Source organism: Muntiacus reevesi, chromosome 16 (genome assembly GCF_963930625.1).
Source record: "Muntiacus reevesi chromosome 16, mMunRee1.1, whole genome shotgun sequence".
Taxonomy (NCBI): Eukaryota; Metazoa; Chordata; class Mammalia; order Artiodactyla; family Cervidae; genus Muntiacus; species Muntiacus reevesi.
The window spans coordinates 30,027,388-30,041,041 of record NC_089264.1 but is presented as its reverse complement, the minus strand read 5'-3'; the positions used below and the strand labels follow the sequence as shown (position 1 = coordinate 30,041,041).

At 35.9% G+C, this 13,654-nt stretch overlaps 1 protein-coding gene and 1 non-coding gene across 2 annotated transcripts in view; both read left to right on the top strand.

The window, feature by feature from the left end:
* The window catches only part of GRID2 (glutamate ionotropic receptor delta type subunit 2), a 1,506,291-nt gene that overhangs the window by 975,775 nt on the left and 516,862 nt on the right, over positions 1–13,654 (top strand). The gene's annotated exons all lie outside the window — the stretch shown is intronic.
* On the top strand, positions 4,666–4,737 carry TRNAC-ACA (transfer RNA cysteine (anticodon ACA)). Its single transcript has one exon. It is a non-coding gene; the product is annotated as a tRNA-Cys (tRNA).

The window sequence follows — 13,654 nt, the reverse complement described above, 5'->3', positions numbered from 1 at the left end:
GTCACTTGAAATAAAAAAAAAAATCAATGGTAGTGATAAAAATGTGAAAAGATATTTCTTAATAGAAGTTCAGGTGAAATTGAACCAAAGATTTTCAGTTCAGTTCAGTTGCTCAGTTGTGGCCGACTCTGCAACTCCATGAACCTCAGCATGCCAGGCCTCCCTGTCCATCACCAACCCCCAGAGTTTACTCAAACTCATGCCCATCGAGTCAATAATGCCATCCAGCCATCTCTTCCTCTGTCGTCCCCTTCTCCTCCTACCCTCAATCGTTCCCAGCATCAGGGTCCAATGAGTCAAGTCTTCACATGAGGTGGCCAAAGTATTGGAGTTTCAGCTTCAGCATCAGTCCTTCCAATGAACACCTAGGACTGATCTCCTTTAGGATGGACTGGTTGGGTCTCCTTGCAGTCCAAGGGAACTCTCAAGAGTCTTCTCCAAACCACAGTTCAAAAGCATCAATTCTTCAGTGCTCAGCTTTCTTCACCATCCAACTCTCACATCCATACGTGACCACTGGAAAAACTATGACCATAAATAAGGTCAAATGAAACAATAATGTTTTGAATCTGCCAAAGAGCTATTGAAATTTACTCAAGTTATTAAAAAAGCTACATTGTAGGAGAAATCTATGAAGGAATTAAAGATCTTAAATATAAATATAAAGCATATCAATAATATCTTCCATGTATATAATGGCATCATGTACAGAGGGAAATGATAATATTTTATATTAATTCAGTTCATGTTGTGAATCAGACTCAATTATAGGCAGAGAAGTGTAGGTTTGTGCATGGCTCCTGCATGATAAAATTTGAAAAGCAGCAGGATGTTCCTCATCTTCAGTCAAAATATCTTTAATTATCCATGAAGATACCTGATACTTCAATGTTCATTATGCAAGGCAGCATTAAAATTATTTGAACAGAAGGGATTACCATCTCAAGCTGTAAATAACCTGTAGCTAGAACATGGATTTATTTATTGTCCTCTGTGTGTGTGGAAATGGAGTCGGAGGGAAGAATTAGATCTTAGGGCTCCACTGGCAGAAGTTAGCCCAGGTGAGGGATATTACTAAGGGCTAATACACTAACTGAAGTAACAGAATGGCCGTGTAGCCAGGCAAGATACATTTTTCAGAGAAAGGGAGAGAAGATCAAAGGGAGAACATATAATAGATAAGTTTTGCCTCTTTTACCCTTCTGTTTCAAGTTGAGTTTGGTTACATTCTCATATTGTAAATATTTGCTCAATTAATCTTCTATCAGTAAATGAAAAAGTGACTGATAATAGGGCCACGTACCTAGAAGTCAAGTTAGTTGGCTTTGTAGGGCCTAACAATACCATACAGAATTAAAATTCAATACTGTGAATTAAAAAAAAAAACTGTGAATAGGTTCAGATTTTCAATAAATAATCAACTAGTGGTATTGCTATTAATACATATAAACTCCATATTAATCATAATTATGCACAAAAAGCCCTAGAGTATCAGATTTCTCATCAGCTGGGTTTCTATACCCTAAAGAAGAAATCAGTATTTCTTTTAAAAATAACTTTGAATAATGCTCATTATCTTGATTTTTTAAATAGTTGCACATAAGAATATAGAGTATAAAATTTCATCAAAAAGTACATTTTACATATATGAAATATATACTGTGTCAGTTATAGTCTGATGAAGAGTATAGAAAAGCCACTGCAGAGCTAACTAACTTAATAATAAAATTATTTGATCATCAAAATTTATATTTTTAATTTTTATGCAAAATCTTTGATTATCCAAATATGTATAAACACATGAAGACAGTTTATGTTTTACCTCATATGTTACAAAAATTTGACTTAAATGATATGTAATATTCAAAAATTTTGTCAATTATTTTATAGTGGAACCTAGATTAGTTCTTTTTAAAAATTATTTATATATTTTTATGAATAAATTCATACTAATTTTTATTAAGAATACCTTATGAAATATTTATGAGTATTGATGCTTAATCAGATCTCATAGTTTTGGGAGATTACATTTTTCTCTAAAATGGAGCATTTATCTATCTTGAAACTTTGGTATTTTTCTAATTATAAATGATTTTAAACATTTTAATTTCAGTATTTCTACAACTCCATCTGCCTGCTCTTTCAGTATTCTTGAGTATAATTTGGTTAAGATTTTACTTATTTTTTTATTTGTTTTTTTTTTTCCGTTCAGTTCAGTCCAGCCACTCAATCATGTCTGACTCTTTGAGACCCTGTGGACTGCAGCACGCCAGGCCTCCCTGTCCATCACCACTCCCGGAGTGAACTCAAACTTATGTCCATTGAGTCAGTGATACCATTCAACTATCTCATCCTCTGTCATCCCCTTTTCCTCCCACCTTCAGTCTTTCCCAGTATCAGGGTCTTTTCAGATGAGTCAGTTCTTTGCATCAGGTGGCCAAAGTATCGGAGTTTCATCTTCAGCATCAGTCCTTCCTATGAATATTCAGGACTGATTTCCTTTAGGATGGGCTGGTTGGGTATCCTTGCAGTCCAAAGGACTCTTCTCCATCACCATAGTTCAAAAGTTTCAATTCTTCAACACTGAACTTTCTTTATAGTCCAACTCTCACATCCATACATGACTACTGGAAAAACCATAGCCTTGACTAGATGGATCTTTGTTGGCAAAGAAATGTCTCTGCTTTTTAATATGCTGCCTAAGGTTGGTCATAGCTTTTCTCCCAAGAAGTAAACATCTTTTAATTTCTTGGCTGCAGTCAATGTCTGCAGTGATTTTGGAGTCTTCCAAAATAAAGTCTGTCACTGTTTCCACTGTTTCCCCATCTATTTGCCATGAAGTGATGAGACCAGATGCCATGTTCTTAGTTTTCTGAATGTTGAGCTTTAAGCCAACTTTTTCACTCTCCTCTTTCACTTTCATCAAGAGGTTCTTTAGTTCTTCTTCACTTTCTGCCATAAAGGTGGTACCATCTGTATATCTGAGGTTATTGATATTTTCTCCCAGAAATCTTGATTCCAGCTTGTGCTTCATCCAGTCCAGCATTTCTCATGATGCACTCTGCATATAAGTTAAATAAGCAGGGTGACAGTATACAGCCTTTATGTACTCTTTTTCCTATTTGGAATCAGTCTGTTGTTCCATGTCCAGTTCTAACTGTTGCTTCCTGACCTACATACAGATTTCTCAAGAGGCAGGTGATTATCTGGGTCATGAAGGTATTTTTTATTGGAGTATAATTGCTTTACAACTTTGTGTTAGTTTATGCTGTACAATAAGTGAATCAGCTATGTGAAGACACAGATCCCTACCTCTTTCACCTCCCTAGACTAGTACTTTTAACTGTACATATCTTCACTCTCCTGGGATTCTATTGTTTCCTTAATTCTCTGAAGTGACTATATTTCATAGTGTTTAAGTAATTCAGAATGTGTTTTTAAAATGTGTATGTTGCTACTATCATTTTCATTAGTAAAGGAGAGTTAAATAAATAAGGGCAATAGATTTTTTTCAAACATAGCACACTACCAATGAAATATTAAAGTTTTGGTACTTTGTATAGGCTTGTGTGGGAAGACTTAGGTTAATTTTTTTTTTAATGTAAGATGTACCTCTACAAACTATAAGTTAGCTATTATTATTATAGCTTTACTCTTCATTGTCTTACATAAAATGCATGCATGCTTTAGAATTATATTGACAAAGTATTAATACTTTGTCACACTTGAGAGAATTATTCTTACTAGCATATCTGATCAACTGTAAAAATTCATGAAATTTATTACAAAATCAATTTTGTATTATGTTATTTTGGAAACAAAAATGTATTTATACTTTAAATAATAAAGTTTTTTCTATATATATTATCTATATAACAGAAACTGATGAAATCTAATATATGGTATCAAATTTTAATTGTCAGAAGACATCTTTAAACACATTACCTATAATATTTTTTCAAAACACTGAGAAAACCCTGTAATGCATAGAAACAAAGCAATATTAAAATAACATAAGAAACATTGTCTAGATATTTCTTTATCTGAAAGTTTCTAGAAATTTTCAACTTAACACAGTGACTGACTGCATAGCACTGAGTTGAAACAGTTTAAATAAATTTAAGTAAAACAAAAGGAAAGGGGCATTGGAGCGTCAACTGTTATTTATACTCAAAATCTGACTGTATTATTTTCTGGCACTTGGTCGTTGCAGAACATTAAAAATATAAATAAAAAAATATCAAAAATATATATATAAATCATTGCCTGTAACCTAATAATCAACCCTTTGGTGTGGTAGTCATGAATAGTGGTTTGTTCTTGAAGTTAGGAGATCTATTGTACAGGATTAAAATAGGGTTTATGTTTCAGGAGTTGGGTGAATTAGACTATAAACTATATTCCCTGAAATCTTCTCAATGTAAATATTTAAATAGAAGAGACCTGTGTACCAAAAACTGCAGTGCAGAAATCTTAACTGTGCTCAGTGGTTGAATACCAACTGGTCCTAAATGACATGTCCTATAGAAGCAAAATGATCACTGCCAAGGCCTAACCAGTACTGCTGTTCTTTCACTTAAGACATTGTTCTTGAAGTTATGAATGATCAGTACTAGAATCTGTATTTTTAAGAAGCTGGTATCTACATACCCACCACCATGGGCTTCCCTGGTAGCTCAGATGGTAAAGCGTCTGCCTACAATGCGGGAGACCCAGGTTCAATCCCTGGGTTGGGAAGATCCCCTGGAGAAGGAAACGGCAACCCACTCCAGTATTCATGCCTGGAAACTCCCATGGACCAAGGAGCCTGGTAGGCTACAGTCCATGGGGTGGCAAAGAGTCGGACATGACTGAGCGACTTCATTTCACTTCAGGAAGCTTGCAAAGTATCAGGTTATATTGGGAACTACTGAAAGAATAAAATGTGGTGCCTGCTTCTCACTGATTTTCAGCTTCTTTTGGGGACAAGACATGCGCACATGATAGTGCTGGTGAGAGGGTCTTGTAAGTGTCATATTAGAGAGTGTGATTTCTATTTGAGATTCTATAATTTAGCAATCACTTTAACTGGAATTGCCAGGGGTTTCAGGAGATAATGGAGGAAAGAGTAAAGAAAATTCCAAGTGGAGCAACCTGTATACTCAGAGTGCAAAATAAGGGGGGGGACCAAGACTTGAATAGATTGAATTCACTGATTATAATGCTTATATTAGCAGAAGCGCTTAAATAGTAGTACGTATTTGTATTGTGGAGGATTTTTAAGAGACTCTAAAGATGTCACTGATTAGTCATCTAGCTATCTATCTAACCCAGAGGTTGGCAAACTTTTTCTGTAAATATCTCAGAATTTTGAGTCTATTATGATAACTATTGCATATCCTTTTTTATAATATATGTATGCATATATTTTTTTCAGTTCTTAAAACATATAAAACAGTTTAATTCAAAGATTGTACAAAAAACAGGCCAAGGGTTAAACCATAGTTTGCTGACCCTTGGTCTTATTTCTGCAAATTTGACTTCTTCTACAAAGGTTCAAGGATAACTTGAAAGAATATATATATATATATATATATATGCGTGCATATATATATGTGTGTATATATATATATATGCAAAGAATAAAGAACTAGAAAATAAATGATATATCAGAACTAAGTCAATGTCTAGTAAAGAAAAACTAAGAAACAGTAATATCAAACTATACTAAAGTCAAATAGAGTAGTTTAGATACTTGAGTTTAAGAATTTGGTTCCATTCTCTTAAAAGTCCTCAAAAGGCAGTGTTCAGTACAGATCTTATCATTATTGAAATGATAAAACAGACCATCTCTCTCTTAGCATTCTTCCCTAGAACAGTTTCTCACAAAGGACGTTTTTCTCTTCAATTACTTCTGTAAACCAAATTAAATATGACTGTTTTGAAATAATCTCCTCATAAAAGCTGAGAACATAACTATGAATTACCAAAACGTCAATTCTAGAGGCTGTTAGAAACTGTCACCCAAATATATGGTTTTCTATAGTGCCAAACCTATTCAAGAAGAAAGCATAAAATACCTTGGAATTTGATGTTTTTCAAGTAGTCATGCCAACAAAGGTCCATCTAGTCAAAGCTGTGGTTTTCCCAGTAGTCATGTATAGATGTGAGAGTTGGACTATAAAGAAAGCTGAGCGCCAAAGAATTAATGCTTTTGAACTGTGCTGTTGGAAAAGACGCTTGAGAGTCCCTTGAACTGCAAGGAGATCCAACTAGCCATCCTAAAGGAAATCAGTCCTGATTATTAATTGGAAGGACTGATGCTGAAGCTGAAACTCCAGTACTTTGGCCACCTGATGTGAAGAACTGACTCGTTTGAAAAGACCCTGATACTGGGAAAGATTGAAGGCAGGAGGAGAAGGGGATGACAGAGGATGAGATGGTTGGTTGGCATCACTGACACAATGGACATGAGTTTGAGTAAGCTCTGGGAGTTGGTGATGGACAGGGAAGCCTGGCGTGCTGCAGTGCATGGGGTCACAAAGAGTCGGACACACCTGAGTGACTGAGCCCAACTGATACACATATATTTCCCACTTCAAATTACAGGAAACTTTAAATCATTTGTTTTTATCTAATTATATAAGAAGTACTTACTTCTTATAGGAAACATGGAAAATAAAAAAATCATCTGTAATCTTACTACCCTGAATAATATTTGTGTTAATACTTTAGTGGAATTTTCCTTATTATATTTTACAAACTGTTTAGTTGTATTTTATGGTCATATATTATCAAATAGCTCTCTATTTTTAACATTTTTTTCCTTTTTACCCTTTAAAATGTTATAATGTATGTGAATAGATTTCCAAAAAATTAATCTGCTAACCTAAAGTATATAGCACTCTCTTTTTTTAAATGCTTTTTCCAGTTGTTTTTTTTCCTTCAAAATGTTTTTCCATTCCACCAATAGTTAGAGAGTGTCTATTTACTAAAATAATAGACTATAACCCTTTAGTCCCTTGTCAGTAATAACGAGTCACATTATTGTAAACCCTGACTATAGGAAAAAAAGGATCAATTTGCATTTCCATTATTAGCATAAAGCAAGAATTAATTTTTCGTTTTTTTTTTTAGGTGTATGTAATTCTCTCATTATATTTTGCAAACATAGTATTTTTATCAATATTTATGAGCTCTTTCGAATGTTGTCTTTTTACCGTTTGTCATATTTCTTTGTAATGTTTCTCTAATGGATGATTTGCTTTTCAATTTATTTTGTTTTGACTTACAGAAAGTTGTAACATTAGCTCAGTCAGATCACTTTCCTTAAGATTTCATCTACTAACTTTTACATAAATGAAGGTATTATCTAGTAAGAAATAAGACTTATACTATCTTGCCCTCTCTTCATGCCACATCTTTTATGGTTTGAACATTTATAATTTTCTTTTCAATTCATCTTAAGTTTGGTATCTTTTTTTTCTCTTTTAGTATGATATTCTATGAAGAAGTAGATGAATATTTTGTTTCATTACAGGTAAACAACTATCAGTATAGTGAAAAATCCTCCTTTTTTCATTGATTTGTGATTTCTTAAATAATTGGGTTTCCCAAGTGGTGCTAATGGTAAAGAACCCTTCTGCTATGCAGGATACGTAAGAGAGGCAGGCTCCATCCCTGAGTCGGGAAGATCACCTTGGGGAGGGCATGCCAATCCACTCCAGTATTCTTGCCTGGAGAATCCCATGGACAGAGGAGCCTGGCCAGCTGCAGTTCATAGGGTCTCACAGAGTTGGACATGACCGAAGCGACTTAGCACAGCCCATAAATAACTATACATTTCCTATAAGCTTGTTCCTAGTTTGTCATTAGGGTTAAATGGCCAGCTTTTCTATGTGTGTTTCTCAGCCTTATAGTTAGTGGATCAGCTTCCCACCATCCAGCTAACAGTCTTGATTTTTAAGTCTTGCAGATTTTCATTTTCTTATCTTTCTTTTTAGGTGTTGGAATGGGCAGTTTAAAAAGGCAGTGTCACAAACAACTGCCTAGATAAACAACCAAAAAAAAAAAAAAAAAAACCCTCAACAACAGCATTCTGTGTCCTTCAAAAGCAGACTGTTCCCAGTGTGTGACAGTGACCCTACATCACTATGTAGAAATAGACTTATCTTCTTAATTGCTGTGGAACGGGAGCATAAAAAGTCAACTGAAAGTAGATTCAAGGCATTAAAGTGATTTGTTTGTTTTAAGGCAGTTCAGAAAAGAGTACTGTGTTGTGTCACTTGAAATTATTGTCTGATATGTGATGATCGTTCCTGCTGAACTTATCTTCTGCAATGTATTAAAATCCAACTTCCATTCAGGCAGCTGATGATAAGGGTTCTATCTGGAACTTATTTAGCACAGAAGGGTTTTTATTCACAGATTCAAAGGCCCTAAAATAACCATTGAGATGGGATTACTTCAACAAATGGGAGTAATCAACAAAATGCTGTTCTTTTTGTCTTATTTATAATTTTGATCCCATGAAGTATCTTTCTTTTATTTTTTATTTGAAATATAGTTGACACACATTTTATATTAGTTTCTAGTGTAGAACATTGTGAATTCAGCATTTAAATGGATTACAAATTGATCACTATGATAAATCTAGTAACTCTCTGTCACCATAAAAAGTTATTGCAATATTATTGACTGCATTTTCTATGCTGTACATTACAACCCTGCAGCTTAGTTGTTTTATAACTGGATGTTTATACCTCTTAATCCCTTATACTTACTTCATCCCACCCCCTACTTTCCTTCCCTCTGGTGACCACCAGTTTGTTCTCTGTACCTATGAGTCTGTTTCATTTGTTTGCTCTTTTTGGATTGCATTCATAAATGAAATTGTATGGTATTTGTCTTTCTCTGTCTGACTTATTTCATTTAGCATAATGCACTTTAGGTCCATCCATGTTGTTGTAATTGAAAAAATTTCATTTTTTCTTGTGGCTGGGTAATATTTATATCACATCTTTATTCATTCATTTATCCTTGGGTACTTAAGTTGCTTCCATTAGCTATTGTAAGTAATGCTTTAGTGAGCATAGAAGTTCATATATCTTTTGAGTTAGTATTTTTTGCTTTCTTTGGAAAAATACCCAGAAGTGGAATTGATGGATCATATGCTAGTTCTATTTTAAATTTTTTGATGAATTTCCATCTGTTTTCCATAGTGGCTCACCAAATTAAATTCTCACTAACATTCCACAAGAGTTCTCGTTTTTCCATATCCTCAACAACACTTGTAATTTTGTTTTAATTTTTGATAATAGCCACTCTGACAGCTGTGACATGATATCTCATTGTGGTTTTGATTTGCATTTCCCTGATGATTAGTGATGCTGAGCTGCTTCTTTTCATGTGTCTGTTGGCCATTTCTATATCTTCCTTGGAAAAATGTCTATTCAGATCATGTACCATTTTTTAATCGAATTGTTTGTTTTTTGATATTGAGTTGAATGAGTCCTTTTTATTTTTGAACATGAATCCCTTATTAGATATATCATTTAGAATTATCTTCTCCATTCAGTAGGTTGCCTCTTTATTGTGTTGACGATTTCCCTTGCTGTTCAGAAGCTTTTTTGTTTGATGTAGTCTCATTTGTTTATTTTTGCTTTTGTTGCTCTTGCCTGTGGAGATAGATCTAAAAATATACTGCTGAGACTGATGTCAAAGAGTGTACTGCCTGTGTTTTCTTCTACAGGCTTGTGGTTTTAGGCCTTACATTTTAAGTCTTTAATTCATTTTAAGTTAATTTTTGTATGTTATATGAGAAAGGGGTCCAGTTTGATTCTTTTGCATGTAGCTGTCCAGTTTTCCCAACACCCTTTTTGGAAAAACTGCCTTTTCAGTCTCTTCAAAAAAGAGAGAGAAAGAGAGTTCTCTGGTGTCTCTTCTTATAAGGACACTCATTCTGTCAGATCAAGTCCCCACTCTTATGATTTCACTTAACTTCCATCAAATCCTGCCAGAATCTATCTCAAAATATAGTCACATTGGGACTTCAGGGTTCACCATATGTTTGGGGAAATACAAACATTCAGTTCATTGAAAAAGGGGAAAGGCAGATTCACCTAAAGGGTAGGATAAACCCAAGACTTTGTAAGATGACATCATAAGCTTAAATAAGGCCTCCCACAGTGATTTTGGTGAAATGAAAATAGATTTGGATACAGGTATAAATTTCATAAGGGTCTGCCATGTCCTGCATGTTACATTTTACTGAGCTCAGGCTAGGAGAATCACAGAAGATGTAATTATACAAATGAATACATAGAATACTAAGGGTCAACAACTTACAGAGGAGCCTGGTAGGCTACAGTGCATAGGGTCAAAAAGAGTCAGATATGACTGAAGTGACTTAGCATGCAAGCACACACAACAACTTACTAAATTATAGCCAGATCCCTAAATTGATGCTGGTACCTTGCCTGGAAAAATATAAAAGCACTGAGCCAAAGCACATCCATCTTCTCAGAGAGCTGAATTAGAACGAGAAGAAATAAAGGCCCTTGCATGATCCTGGAATCTTGTGCTCTGTTAAATTGATGGAGAACTGAGTGATTGGTTCTCCCTTTCCTGTGCCTATTCCCAACTGATGAGGAGAAATGCAAGTTTTATGACTGAACATCATAAAATTATGATAATGGTGGAATCTATTTCCTGAAACCATGTCTGTACAGATATATAATTTTGAAAGAAAGAAGAAAGATTAGCATGTCAATATTTTTTAATTCTGGGTCACATCCAGACATAATTCAAGATAATTTTAGTCAATGCTGGAACGACTCTAGAATGCCCATGTCTAGAATAAGATTATGGTCAACCTAATGAAACCGTTCTTAAGCTTTTTGCATGTTACAGTCACCTGAGGAGCTGTTAAAAACACCCAGCGCCTCCCCTACCCCAAGCCCAAAGCAAATAAATCAGAGTCTCTGGGGAAAGGACCTGGCATTTTAAAAACCTTCCTGGAATATTTTACAGTACAGAGAACCACTAGCCTAATGTTGAAAAGCCATGACCAAAGATAGCAGCAGCCAGTTAAATTTCTTGGTCTAAAATTAGAAGGCCCAGCCTGTATAGACAAAAGTATCCTTATTAGCCAATACTTGGGTGTAGAAATTTCACATAAAGATGGCAAAGGTCACTGCAGAGTCATCGCAACCAATCACTAGTCAAAGGAAGTCAAACATTGTTTAATGGCAACTGAAGATGTAAGCCCACAATTGGGAAGGGGCTTAGAGAAGTGTTATTTTCTAGGACCAAATAGTGATTAAGGACATTCAATGTGGCTTTCTGTTTGTAAGCGCTACTGAGGAGACAAATTTTACCAAGTCTTCTTTGAAAAGCTGATTGGTGGATTTAATCATAAGCAGCATGCAAGGAGGAAATTTGTTACAACATAGAACATTTAGAATCAAGTTTCCCTTCAGGGACTCAAGTCTGTATAAAAGGAAGTCCTGTTTTCTCTTGGGCAGATGGACAGTGGTGAACAGGATCACATCTCAGGCTGCATCTCAGCACATTGCTATGTACAGAGGAAACTTTTTTGTTACTGTTTGAAGTGGATGACTTATTTTCCTGATTTCCAAGCATTCTGAGATTTGCCTATGATTTCCGTGACCCTTTAGGAATGACTCTGCCATAATCAGCTTCTGTTCAATCATAAGGTAGCATAGCAGGATGCTGAATAGTTCAGGGTTTGCTTGCTTACTTGCTTTTGCCAATAAGCAAGTGGAGCCATTAAATCCCTCTGAGCAAGTAAGTTATATGCATGCAGGAGCATCTAAGGAATGGAAAAGGAAATGGCAACCCACTCCAGTATTTGTGCCTGGAAAATTCCGTGGACAGAGAAACCTGGCAGGCTACAGTCCATGGGGTGGCAAAGAGTTGGCCACGACTGAGCACATCAGCCTCTGTCCAAGATGCACTTGAAGAAGGAGAAAGAATAAGCAAAGCAATCAGCTAGAAAACCTGCTAATAACTGTTCTGAGGCAGTAAGGACTTAAACTTTAAACACACACATGTACACAGTGGAGGCTCCGGGATTTTTTTTTAATACAAATGTAACAGACTGGTAAATTGAAAAGTCTTTTTGTGGCATAGTGACACAATACAGATGACACTGCAAAATGGATGCGATGCCAAAATTGAAAAATTGTGAGAGGAGGGTACAGTCACTGCTTATACTATTTTTAAATGCATACTCACTTAGAAGATATTATAGGAGCATGTTGGAAGTTAGAGGTAGGTTGGAGATTTATTTGGATAGAGCCGTTGTGCTATAAGTCCTTCTCCTGAAGCACCCCAGCAACCATACTCCGACCAAGAGGAGTTGAAGAAGTTTCAGCCTTCACCTCAGCCAAGAGGGAGGGGAAGGAAGGAAGGAAGGAGGGAAGGGAGTCTAATTAGAAAAGGCAGTATGTATCAATAGTTCCTGCAGGATGGAATATACAGAGGCCTATTGGATGTGCCACATGAGTGACTATTTATAGATGATTGAAGGAGAAGTCGATGTGAATTCTCAGAGTTTATAAGGCAAATTATACATGTGTCCTATGGAGTAGATATAAGCCAGACAGAAGATCTGAGTCATCTGAGGTCCCATTCTAAAGGTCAATGATAAGGACACAAACCTCACTTGAGAGAATTCTCCAGAGAATCTGGAAGTAGCACTACATTCCAGCAATTGGGGAAGAAGCTAGCAACCAGTGAGAGTAGATATGAACTCTGTGACAGGAAGATCCATGAAATCCATGTGTTTGGAGGAAGAAGGGTAAGTGTCATGGTTTCTACAGACCCATGAAAGTTGTACACGTGGGACCAGGGATCTGTTCAGTTCAGTTCAGTCACTCAGTTGTGTCTGACACTTTATGACCTCATGGACTGCAACACGAAAGGCCTCCCTGTCCATCACCAACTCCCGGAGTTTACTCATATCCATTGAGTCGGTGATGCCATCCAACCATCTCATCCTCTGTTGTCCCTTTCTCCTTCCACCTTCAATCTTTCCCAGCATCAGGGTCTTTTCTAGTAAGTCAGTTCTTCGCATCAGGTGGCCAAATTATTGGAGCTTCAGCTTTAGCATCATTCCTTTCAATAAATATTCAGACTGATTTCCTTTAGGATGGACTGGTTGGATCTCCTTGCAGTCCAAGGGACTCTCAAGAGTCTTTTCCAACACCACAGTTCAAAAGCATCGATTTTTCGGCGCTCAGCTTTCTTCACCATCCAACTCTCACATCCATACATGACCACTGGAAAAACCATAGCCTTGACTAGACGAACCTTTGTTGGCAAAGTAATATCTCTGCTTTTTAATACGCTGTCTAGGTTGGTCATAACTTTCCTTCCAAGGAGTAAGCGTCTTTTAATTTCATGGCTGCAATCACCATCTGCAGTGATTTTGGAGCCCAAGAAAATAAAGTCTGACACTGTTTCCACTGTTTCCCCATAGAATGTTCTAGATAGTGTTAAATCTTAATTAAGCCATTTATTTACTAACAAAGCATTTTCTAACACCTCCCATTGCCTTCTTGGTGTTTTAACTGTTGTCTTATTGTTACGACTTTATTTTATATTTTCAGTCCTACAATTATTACTCAGAGCTATAAGTTTTATTTGAGGA